Source organism: Gossypium raimondii, chromosome 13 (assembly GCF_025698545.1).
Source record: "Gossypium raimondii isolate GPD5lz chromosome 13, ASM2569854v1, whole genome shotgun sequence".
NCBI lineage: Eukaryota > Viridiplantae > Streptophyta > Magnoliopsida > Malvales > Malvaceae > Gossypium > Gossypium raimondii.
In genome coordinates this window covers 48,441,573-48,453,938 of record NC_068577.1, presented here as the reverse complement: position 1 = coordinate 48,453,938, position 12,366 = coordinate 48,441,573, and positions in this window count along the sequence as shown.

Sequence of the window (12,366 nt, the reverse complement as noted above, 5' to 3'; positions counted from 1 at the left end):
TATCTATATTTATATTTTTCTTTTCTTTTTGAGAGAAACATCAAGCAATAATCATTAATCAAAGAAAGAAAAGAACAAGGCAAGCTTAAGACTGAGAGGCAAATTACATCCAAACCTAAGCCTCTCTAACATCAATAATTGTAGAACCGAAATGGTCTAAATCTAAAATAGAAAAAATTAGATGTCCGTGAGATCATTTTATATGAGAGATTCTAGAAGAAGGTGGAGTTAAGATTCAAAAAATTTCAATCACTAAAAATTTAATTGAAATGATGACTTAGGTTGTAATTGCGGTCAAATTCTAATTATGTTTAGATTCGATCAATATTAAAACTTGAAGGTTGAAATTTAAAGACACTTAATCAAATGTTGCTTTGCAAGGAGATTGAAGATGTGAAAATTTGCTAAGGTAGAAATTTGTTGAAATAGCACAATTCTATATATACAAAATAAAAGGTTTTGGAGAGTTTGTACTACTATAAATAAGGGTATAATAAATATATTTATTTTATGACGATTGAGATATAATAAAGGGTAAATTATACCAATGGTCACTCAACTTTGGTATAGCTAACAAAACAGTCATCTAGATTTCATTTCAAAATAACAAAATAACAAAATAGTCACTAACATTATCAAAAAGTGACAAATCAGTCCCTTATTAATATTTTTCGTTACTGTCTTAACAGGACCACTAATGTGGCAAGTTAACTAGCTGATGTCCACGTTGGTGAAGTAATGGAAAGGTCAAGGTTTGACATGGGTTTAGGGAAAGAAGTTTGAAGAGTTAGGTTGGTTTAGGGCAAAAAAACATAAATTGATTGTGATTAAGGGAAGGAGGAAAAGAAAATTGATTTGGGAATTAATAGGGATTTAGGTTAGAACCGATTTGGGAATCGATTAACAAGGTTGGTTTAGGGTTAGAAAATTGATTCAATAATCGATTAACAAGGTCTAGGGTTAAAAATCAATTGGTATTTTTTGTTTGGGGAGAAAAGAAGACAAAACGAGAAACCTATTAGTGTTTTTGGTTCTCAGCGACAATGGTCAATAGAAAAGAAGCTGCCAATGTTGTTACATCCACTGTAACGGGTAAGTTTCTATATTTAGTTTTTCATTTTTTTATTTAGGGTTATTTTGATTTAAGGTTGTCTAGATTTAAATTTTGAAAAATGTTGCATCCACATAGGGTTATTTCGATTTTGGTTTCATTTGTTATTAACAATCATTCAAAAAGACTTTGATTTCATTTGCTATTTACATGGGGTTTAGAGTCTGCTTATTAAAGTGAATGGCAGATACTGTGTATGGTATGCCATATGCATGATGTTGTGTATGTCATGTTTATTGTTTGTATCAAACTGATGTTGTATGTCATGTGCATGTGCATGTGCATGATGCTGTGTATGTCATGTTTATTATTTGTATCAAACTAAATGACAGATATTGTGTATGGTATGTCATGTTTATTGTTTGTATCAAACAGTATCAAGTTTGGTTATTGTTTTGTTATTAAGAGACAAATATGTTCCTAGTTTCAAATATCAATTGGATTAACTTTGTTCTTTAGCTTCTATATTGTATTGGTTATTGTTCGTCATTACCTAAGTTTAGGGTTAAAGTGTTTGGTTATTATTTGTCATGTGCATGACAGAAATGGTTGTGTTTATATTAAATTATTTTTGTATTGGTTATTGTCTGTCATGTTGTATTAAATTGTTTGGTATTGCCTATGTTGTATTAAATTGTTTGGTTGTTGTCTGCCTTTATTGACTATAATTTGTTTGGCAGGTTTAATTGATGATAATTTTAATGAAAGTGAAGAAATGTTTGATTTTGAGGTGTCTGTTAATTATGTATCTGATAGTGATGTGTCTAAAAGGATAAGGATTAATCTAGATGGTTTAAACATGGATGATATAGAAGTAGGGGAACTGTGTGATAGTGATGATTCTGGGAGGTTAGATAGTGCACATGAATCTGACTCAGATGGCCAAAATTGGCATGAGTTCAACCTAGAAAATGACATGAGCAATCCTAAACTTTAGGTTGGAATGTTATTTAAGTCCAAAAATAGTCTAAAAGAAGCTGACAAACAGTATGGTAGGTTGTATAGTTATTTTATTAAGTTCTCCACAAATGATCTAAAGAGGTTAAATGCAGTCTACAATGAAAAATGTTTGTGGTTCATATGGGCCTCTAGACTAACCCTAATGACCCTACTGACTAGACTTGGCAAATTAGGAGTTCAAACCCTAACCATACTTGCTCTAAAGTCTATAAAAATAATAATGTAACCTCAGCTTGGATAGGTCAACATTATAAAGAAAATTTCATTGTTGATCCTGGTTATTTTTGACATCATAGTAACAATATGTCAAAAGAGATTTATTTTACCTTGTCTAGCTAACCAAATGTAGGAGGGATAAACTTAGGGCATTGGAATTAATTGAAAGAGTTCATAAGGCTCAATATGAGAATATTTATGAGTTGTTGGAGGCTAGGACCCAAAATGAGGGGATAACAATAATTTGTTATTTGAATAATAGGTTGTTTCAAAGGATGTAACACCCCAAACTCAACCCAGACGTTATGGCCAGATCTAGCGATGTCACATGATAGGGTGTTTGAAAACCATGTCGACGCATTAAAACCATTTCCATTGAATTCATTATCTTAATATCTTAGTAGTTCCAAAATTGTTTTACTCATTTAATCGATAGTTTCAAAATGTTATTCGTTTGCGGAAGGTTTTAAAACAAATTAAACAATCGTGCGTTCAAGAAAAACATTTGTTTCTTTTGAAAACTGAGGTTTTCTACTACTAGCAATTGTAATCCATAAGGTAAAGATAATTAAAACCCAAAACCAAAGTTCGAAAGCCCAATTACAACCCAAAAACTTCGCCAGTAAAAAATAGAATAGAAATAAAACCAATTATTGTAAATATAGGTTAAAAACCATGAAAGTCCAAAACTGTGGTCACCGCCGAGTCTTCTGCCGCACCGATCCATCAAGATCTGGGGATTTCCTGTGCACATTTAAACATAAGGGGTGAGTTTACGAAAACTCAGTGTGCAATCCCATAGAAAACAAACAATAACAAATCACGATTACACATTAAAACAATCACAGGCCTAAGCCCTTTTTCAATATCGATATGATTTGGGCCTTAGCCCATCTCGATCTGATATCAAATATGCAGTAGGGTCTTAGCCCATCACAGTATTAGTAGCAATCATGCAGTATTTAGTAACAAAGTCCTACCCAACCAGCCTCTACACACCATCTCGATCCAACCCTACACTCCATGTGGGGATCAAATCAACCTACCTATCCTTACACTCCAAGTAGTACTGAATGCGGCACAAAATAGTAATTTACAGCTAAGCTGCCAGTATGTTAGGCTTAAAAGCCTTTCAGTACACTTCCTCCAAATATAATTAACCCAACCCCATGCAATGCAACATACAAGTCATGACATGTTATCTCAGGACATCAGTACATATAACCAGTTCAGTATACAAGCATACTATCATCATACTCAACACATATATAAATCAAACAGTTAGTTCGTACAATTAGGGGTCTAATTGATGCTTACCGACCCTACAGTAGTTCACAGTCGACTTGGGCGACCCGTGCAACCTTAGCAATCAATTCAGTGAAAATGGGCTCACACGCCCATGTGGTTTGCTCGTGTAGGCCCACTCAGGCCAAATTGGCCTTTGCCGCGTGGTCCATTTTTAATGTAACCCATGCTAGCTAAATATTCATATATGTTTTCACTATTTACTTATATGTTCCTTCAAAGCTATCTACTTGATCACTGTTACTAAATTACTTATATCCTAAGCTACAGAATTCCAAATTAAGGTCCGCTTGATGTTTTTGAAACTAGACTCAAATACCTTTCTACCATAAAATTTTTAGAATTTTTGGTTTAGCCAGTAAGTACAGTAAAATCTTCAATCTTACCCATGTTCTGTTGTCTGACAACTTTGACCTTTCTTTGCTAAAAATTAATTATATCTTAGTACAAAATTTGGATGATGTTACCATTTGTTTCTATTGAAAATAGACTTGTTAATAATTTAAACATGTAAATTTTAACCCCTAATTATTTTTCTCCAATTTTTGATGATTTTCCAAAATTAGAACAGGGGAACCTGAATTCATTCTGACCTTGTCTCACAAAACTTATTATATCTCACGATTTACAATTTCATTACATACACCGTTTCTTCTATGAGAAACTAGACTCAATAAGATTTAATTCCATATTTTTTTATCCTCTAATTCGATTTCCATAATTTATGGTGATTTTTCAAAGTTAGTCTACTGCTGTTGTCCAAATAGCAAGTAATTTTGACTTTTTATCGAATCTCATTTTCTGCGTTTCGGGTACACACCTAGTTTCAGTTTGACGTGTAGACACTTCCAAGACACTCAGAACCTAGAATTGACATTCCCAAACACAGATTTAGATTTTAAACGAGTTTTTAAAATGCGAATATGAACGCCCATAGTGCTAATCAAACGACCAATGCTTACCCCAACACCTTTAGTGATTTCAATTACGAGGTGACACGAGGAAGACTCTATTATTATCAATTTTTTGTTTCCCAAAACAAAAAATCACAACCTTCAGTCGGTAATCGAATGCCAAAACTATAATAACTTAAGCCACTTACCAAACGGGGGAAAACGCAGCGATCAAATAGAATCCCGAACAAGGAGACACATCTTGGTGAAAACAATAAAAGGAAGAAAAAGGGATTTGATAACACAAAAGGAAAGAAAAACGGCAAAGGAGAATTCAGCAAGGAGAATGGAAGGGAAAACGTGTAGATTTTTTTGGGGAAAAAAATAAAAGAAAAGATTGACAGAATATCCGATAACCACCCTTAATCCCTTATTTTTCTCCTAAAAACAGTCCACCACACTCCCACTATCTCTCAACAATCGAATTCAAACTTCACTCAAACACTTTATTTGTTCTATTTGTAGGGACTTTTAGAAGCAATATATATTATGTTGTTTCCTAATGCAGAAACAAGACACTGTGTTAGACACCTACATGCTAATTTCAAGAAAGTTGGTTTTTGAACAAAGGAATTGAAATATTTGCTGTGGAAAGCTGTCAGAGCAAGACTTCTAAGGGATTTTGAAGATGTCATGGTTGAACTGAAGAATACCAATTAGCATGCTTATGATTGGTTGAAGGAAAATAACCTTATTCACTAGTCAATGTCCTACTTCTCAATTAGGAGCCACTCCGACATGTTGGTAAATAATCTTTCTGAGTGCTTTAACAAGGTAAACCCTATTTTTTATGTTACTTACTAATCATTAAGGACATGCAGTTTACTAATCTTTTATGTTGCTTACGAGTAGGTGATATTGGAAGTAAGAGGGAAATATATTCTGGCCATGATGGAAACAATTATGACCAAGATTATGTTGTTGATTATCAAGAAGAAAGAAGAAGTTGATAAAATTAAAGGAATCTTGTGTCCAAATGTAATGACCCGATAGTTAGGGGTGTCGAAAAGTGTATTTTCGGGACTCTGTTTTTATAAATCGGACTTATAAATATTTACGAAGCTAGTTGTGTAGTTAATTAGGTTTTGGTTAAGTGAAATTGCTTGAATTAAGAGTAATTAGGTATAATGACTAAATTGCATATAGGGTGAAAGTTGAATTATAGATTAAAGAATAATTAAAGGGACTAAAGAAACAACTAAGTCATTGTTCTTTAATGAGGAAGTGTAAAATTTATATATTATTAATAAATTAAATTTAAAATATATATTATAATATGTTTTCTTAATATTTAAGTAAATATATAATAATAATAATAATAATAATAATAATAATAATAAAGAATAAAAGTATAATAAAAGAATAATGAATTTTAAAAAGAGAGAGAGGGAGAGAGAGAGAGAGAGAAAGCCAACGAAATCAGAAAGGAAAGAAAGAAGAACTCATGGCCAAGGGTTTCAAAAATTTCAAAGTTTAATTGGTTAGTCAATTTAGTCCCTTTTTCTTGTAATTTTTATGTTTTTGGAATCCCAGTGTTAAGTACTACCCGACCCATGTCAAAATTTTAGCAATCATTGAGTTTTTAAGTGTTGTTAATGTTGAATAATTTTAGTATTAAGGATTAAATTGATATATTTTTAAGTTAGAAATGAAAAAAGACTAAATTGTAGAATGAATTGTAAATTTTGAGTAATAGGAACTAAATTGTAAAAAATCAAAATTTAGGGATTTAAGTGAAAATAGGGAGTTAAATTTAGTTTAAAGTGGAAATTGTATGAAAATATAGAATTAATTGTGAAGAATAAAAATTAGTCTCGGTTTAAGGACTAAATTGAAATTTAGGCAAATATTGAATAAAAATTGAAATATTTAATATGAAATTAAACTGTGTTGTATTGATGAATTTTAATTGTTTTAATTTCGTAGCTAACGTCGTACCGGAATCCTCAACTAAAAAGGGGAAAGATAAAGTTGACGTGGAATAGCTCGGAATTCCTGGTTTGTATTTCTATAATCTGAAACTAGTTATTAATTGTTGTATTTTTTTTTGATTTAATGCATATGGTAAGTATTGAAGCGAGTATTTGGCACTTTGACATTGAATTGAATTGAAAGTTGATTGAATGGATTGAATTGATATATATATTATGAATATATTGATTATTTGAATTCAAATGAATAAATATGTGCAAATATGATAATTGAATATTGGTTGTATTTGGAAAGTGAAATTAAACACTATTAACTGTATCGGGCTAAGTCGGATATAGATGGCATGCCATAGGATTGGAAGAGTTCAGGAATTTCTTCGACTTTGAGTTGATGAGGCACTAGGTGCCAATTTACTTCAGTTTAACTGATGAGACACTGGGTGTCAAATTTATATAGTGCTAGGCACAATTATTACTTCGAATTTATCCGATGAGGCATTGGGTGCCAAACTGGTGTGTTGGTTGGATCCGTGTATCCATCCGAGTCATAGTCGTGTTAATAGGGGTAATTAAATAAAACGGTACTATGATTGATAGTGAATGATATTGTACATGAATTGAAAATGGGTGAATTGAGACACATGAATTATGTATTTATGAATTGGATATTGTTATTGTTTCAAATGATATGCGGATCAAATTGTGAAAAGCTATTACATAGCAAGTGATGGAAATTAAATATGGTATAAAATGATGTATTTATGTTTTGAGTATTGAATGGTTAATATTATTGTATAAATAAATGTGGTCTTAAATATTCAAATGTGTTTATAATTAAAATATGCTTATTATATTATCATGTCTTTAAATATTTGAATTGTAGAAATACCACTGAGTTTTACTCAGCGTACAATTTTGTTTTCCGTGCGCAGACTAGGTACAGTGATTTTGAAGAGTTATAATTGAGGTTGTGAGCATCCATCTCATCACATCTCTAAGTGCCAAGAGGGTATGTTTCAAAATTTTGAATAGATTGGCATGTAGTTAGGAAGATCAAGTGTGTTCCAAATAGTAGGGACTAAAATATAAGTTATGAAAACTTTATTTTTTTTAATGTTCAAATGTATTTGTGATTAGCCAAAATCACTTTGGCACCAAATGTAATATCCCTATATCAGGTTCCTTAGGTCGAACCGGGTATAGGGGTGTTACACCAAAGATCAGGAAAAAGTTGGATGTCAATATCAAAGATTCACTATGGTAAATTTACTCTTTTTAATATATTGATGCATTTATTCTGCCTTGTGTATAATTGCTGGTGGGGCTGATCACATGTTGTTTGACTAATACATCTATGTCTTTATTCTGTCATTTTTTAAATATATTTATGCCTTGTGTGTGATTGTTGGTGGGGATGATCACATGCTATTTTTAATACTGTTTTAGTGACTATTTTTTAGGTATGTTCCATCACATGCTGGTCGAGACAGGTATCAGGTTGAATGTGGTCCAGGCGGTCAGCATGTGGTGGATCTAGTTGAGAATTCCTGCTCTTGCAGGAATTGAGATCTCATTGGAATCTTTTGCATGCATGCAATGGTTGTCATTCATCTAAAAGATGAGTTCCCAGAAACCTATGTACAAACCTGGTACACCAAGCAAACCCAGCTTGCCATTTACTCCAACTTCATAAGGCTAGTAAAGGGTCCTAAGTAATAGGTGTCTGTGTCAAACATGCTGCCAATACTGCCTCCTACACTAAGAAGGCTACTTGGCAGACCTACTAAGGTGAGAAGGAAAGAACCTGATGAACCAGAAATAACAGAAAGGTTGAGCAAGAGATGGATGGAAATGAGGTGCAGTAAATGCAACAAAATAGGCAACAATAAGATGGGTTGCAAATGGGAAGTTCGCAAAAATATTCCAGTAAGTCATCTACCTTTACTTCATTATATTACTTAAGTTATGAATTTGTTTGATGGATTTCACTTGTTCCTGTAGGTCAAAAGACACAAAGTTGGTATTCACAACCAAGTGGTTGCCCCAACTCAGCAACAGTCTACCCTAACTCAGTTGCAAACTGCCCCAACTCACCAAACTTACCAATAAGATGTTGCCCCACGAGAAAAGCTTTGATTCAAGAGGAAAGTAACCACTGTTAGATGGATGTCTTCTACTCAAAAGCCATCTGTGACAGACCAATGATGGCATTGTAAACAGGACTTTATTTTGTTAACTTTTTGAACTTGTGTAAATTTGCTTATAACTACTACTGCTACTGATTTATTAACTTAGGCTGATTATTTTTTTTGTAAATGTGCCTATGATTGCTACTGTTATCTAAACTTAGGCATATAGTCATTGGATTTTTTTTGTAAATTTGCCTACAATTCAAATCTGTTTAATTGTATTGAACTGTAGGCAAATTTGGCAATAGTTTACCCTTTTTGTAAACAGTTTGGCCTTAATATATGAGCATTGATCCATGCAATTTGGCAATATTTTGCCCTTCCAATATGTTTCTATTTTTGTTTTTCATTTGTTTTATCTATTCTAACATATTGATCCATGCAATGTAAGAAAATAAAAAACAATAACCAAATACTTTTTAAAGTCTTAAAAAAGGATTAAACATTTAGAAATTCAAATTAAATGAAATACAAATGTGTGAGAATACCATACCATTAAACAATAACCAAATATTCTCCCATTACAATTAGCAAACTTTTACCATTTACATGCCATTACATTTAAGACCCAACTCACCATGAATGAATAACAGAAAAAGTATACCAGCAGCCACATAAGTTGGTTTTCGGTGCTAACAACATAAGTTGGTTTAGGGTTTAAAAAATAGCAACAATGTTACAAATACAAGCACTAAAACCCATGTTTTCCTCTCCCTCCTCCTTGCATCCTCCAATGTCCTCACTTTTTTTAGAAGACCCAACAACACAATTTGTGAACGGGGCATCAATGGTGGATCAAACCAGGTGAAAAACAACATGGTTTTTGAAATCCACTCCCAAACTTCTTACACCCAAAAAACCTCCTACCTGGGTTGTTATTGGATCATGACGTGTTTAATTTGGTTGGGTTTCCACAATAGCATACTGGAATCACGGTTGGCATCTCTATTTTTTCTCTTCTCCTTCGTCTTCTTCTTCTCCTCCTCTTCTTTTTATTCTTCTTCTTCTTCTTCTTTTACTGCCTAAACCCTAAATTGGTGCTAACTGGCCAACTAGACGATTAATGACACCAAGCAATCCGCCATCTACTATGTCACTTAACCGTTACATCTGTAACGAAAAATAGTTAAAAGGACTGTTTTGTAATTTTTCTAAAGTTGAGTGACTGAAATGAAACCTAGGTAACTATTTTGTCAGCTACCCTAAAGTTGAGTGACTGTTAATGTAATTTACCTTACAGTAAATATTAGGATAAAGGCTAGAAATAATAAATGTTTTCTCACCATATTTTAGCATATATATTGTTTTATTCTACAACTGTTGAAGTTATATGCATCACCTGTTGATATATATATATATATGTAATTTTATTTTTTATAATTTTTTTATAATTTTGCATATGTCTATCATTATGGATGTGCGTTTTACTAATTTTTAAATAATATTTTAGAATTTTTATTAATTTTAATTTTAAAATTTTTAATTATGTGACATGTGGTATCAACATATTCCTTTTCTATAAAAGAAATTTATTAATTTTATGATTTTTAGTAAGAGCATTCCTTTCCTTTGAACTTAACTAATACCAAACCACCTTATAAAGTCTTCCCTAAATATAGAAGCAGTACGCGAAAATAAATAAAAAAGCAGCTTCAAAAGAATATAATAAATAAAACAAGCATGCTTGAATGTGAAGATATTTTAAACTAACAATATATAACCATTTATCAGATGGGATTGAAATCTTTAATTTTTTTATCTCAAATTTTATCAAAATTAAGAAAATGATAATTTCATTTATTTAAATTTAACCATTAATCATAAACATATATATTTTACATGCTTTAGTTTTTTTATCTATTATTTGATAAATCTTTAAAACTTCTCATTTTCAATCTTTTTATTTCACTGAAAATAACAAATTTTAATATTTAATATTTTAAATGTGCTTGATAATCATATTAATTTTTAGTTTAATATAATTTTTTACTTATCACTTAATATTGAAATGGTTATATTAATATTATTATTTTTAAATTATCTATTTTTATAAAAACATATATTCAAATTATTATATTTAATTTTATCCAAGATTATTGGAAATAATATGAATATTAATAATTAAATTAAAATTTAATTTTCACTAATTTATCAAATAATTTTCTAATATAAATTCAGATCAACACTATTATAATGTGGATGTCCACATTATAATAATAAAATATTTATAAAAAATTAGTTTTAAATTTATTAAACAACATTTTATATATTTGTTTTTACATTTACCATGCTAATTTGTAAGTTTGGTAATATATTTTAGGAATAAATATCGAAATTATACATGAATTTTGACGTATTGTGCAATGTCATATATGAATTTTGATTTTGTGTGATTTTGTACATGAAATTTTTATTTGATTAAACTTTTACAAACTACTAACAACATTATCGATTTATCACCATTTTACCTTGATATATTGCATACACAAGCGATTATATTAATCCAATATGAAAATAAATGTATATATTCATTTCTTTAAATGTTCACAATTGAACTGAAATCAAAGTTTTATGCATATGAACTACAATTCAAATTTCATGTATATAATTACATCAAACCAAAGTTCATATATCAAATTACACATTGGGCCAAAATTCATGACTAAATTTAATATTTATTCCTATATTTTAATTATGTTTATTGTTTTAAATACTGTGTAATGCCTGAAACAATGTTAATTAATTGTTAAAGCAAATGGATGCAATTAGAAAAACTGTCCGTTCTATATTTTTTGAGTTCTTATTATTTTCTCATACTTTTCGATATTTTTATAAAAACAATCCTTTAGGTTTTTTTATTACTTTTGGAGGTTTTTCTTTTCATACTTTCTGAAAATTTTTATATGTTTTTCAAAAAAAATTCAAATTTTTATACTTATAAACACGTTCATATGTGTCTTTGGTTGTCACCAATTCTTTAGAGGTGTAATCAAACCAAATCAAACTTGAATAATGGCAAATTTGATCTCGATTGAATATAAATTTCTAAATTTGAACTCAACTTGAGGCATAATCAAATTACTCAAGCTTGAACTAAATTAAATTCGTTTATCAATTTTTATACTCAAGTTTGAACTTGAGCTCAATTAACCTCATTCATACTTTAACCCTTTCGTATGATAAGGATAGACATGTAATTTCATAATATAAAATATATTAAAATGAAAAGTTCAATTAAGCTCACAAATTTTCAAATCAAGCTTGATTCAATCGACAGCTCGAAATAAAGCTCGACTTGACTCAATAATTATCAAACTTTTCTTTTAGCAAAATTCAAATAGCTTACAAACAGAAGTATCTCATTTGGACACTACTCTAACCCCTTAACAAAAATATATATACATTTTTTTTAAAACGTTTGCTTGCACGGCAAATAAAATAAACCATTTGACCTCATAAAAAACTCCACATTAGCATTCCGCATAATAAGAAATGAAAGTACCATTACATGTCATCCACTTAACGAAAAATATTGTAATATCCTTAAAAATTGTTAACTTCAACTATTTCAAATATTGCAATACCAAAGTAGGAAGCAACTATAGGCTAAAAAAAACCCTTAATCAACATCATGTTCGTTAACAGAAATGCATAAAAATGCAAGGTCCCAACCCTAAGGTTCATTCTCTATCCAATGCGCT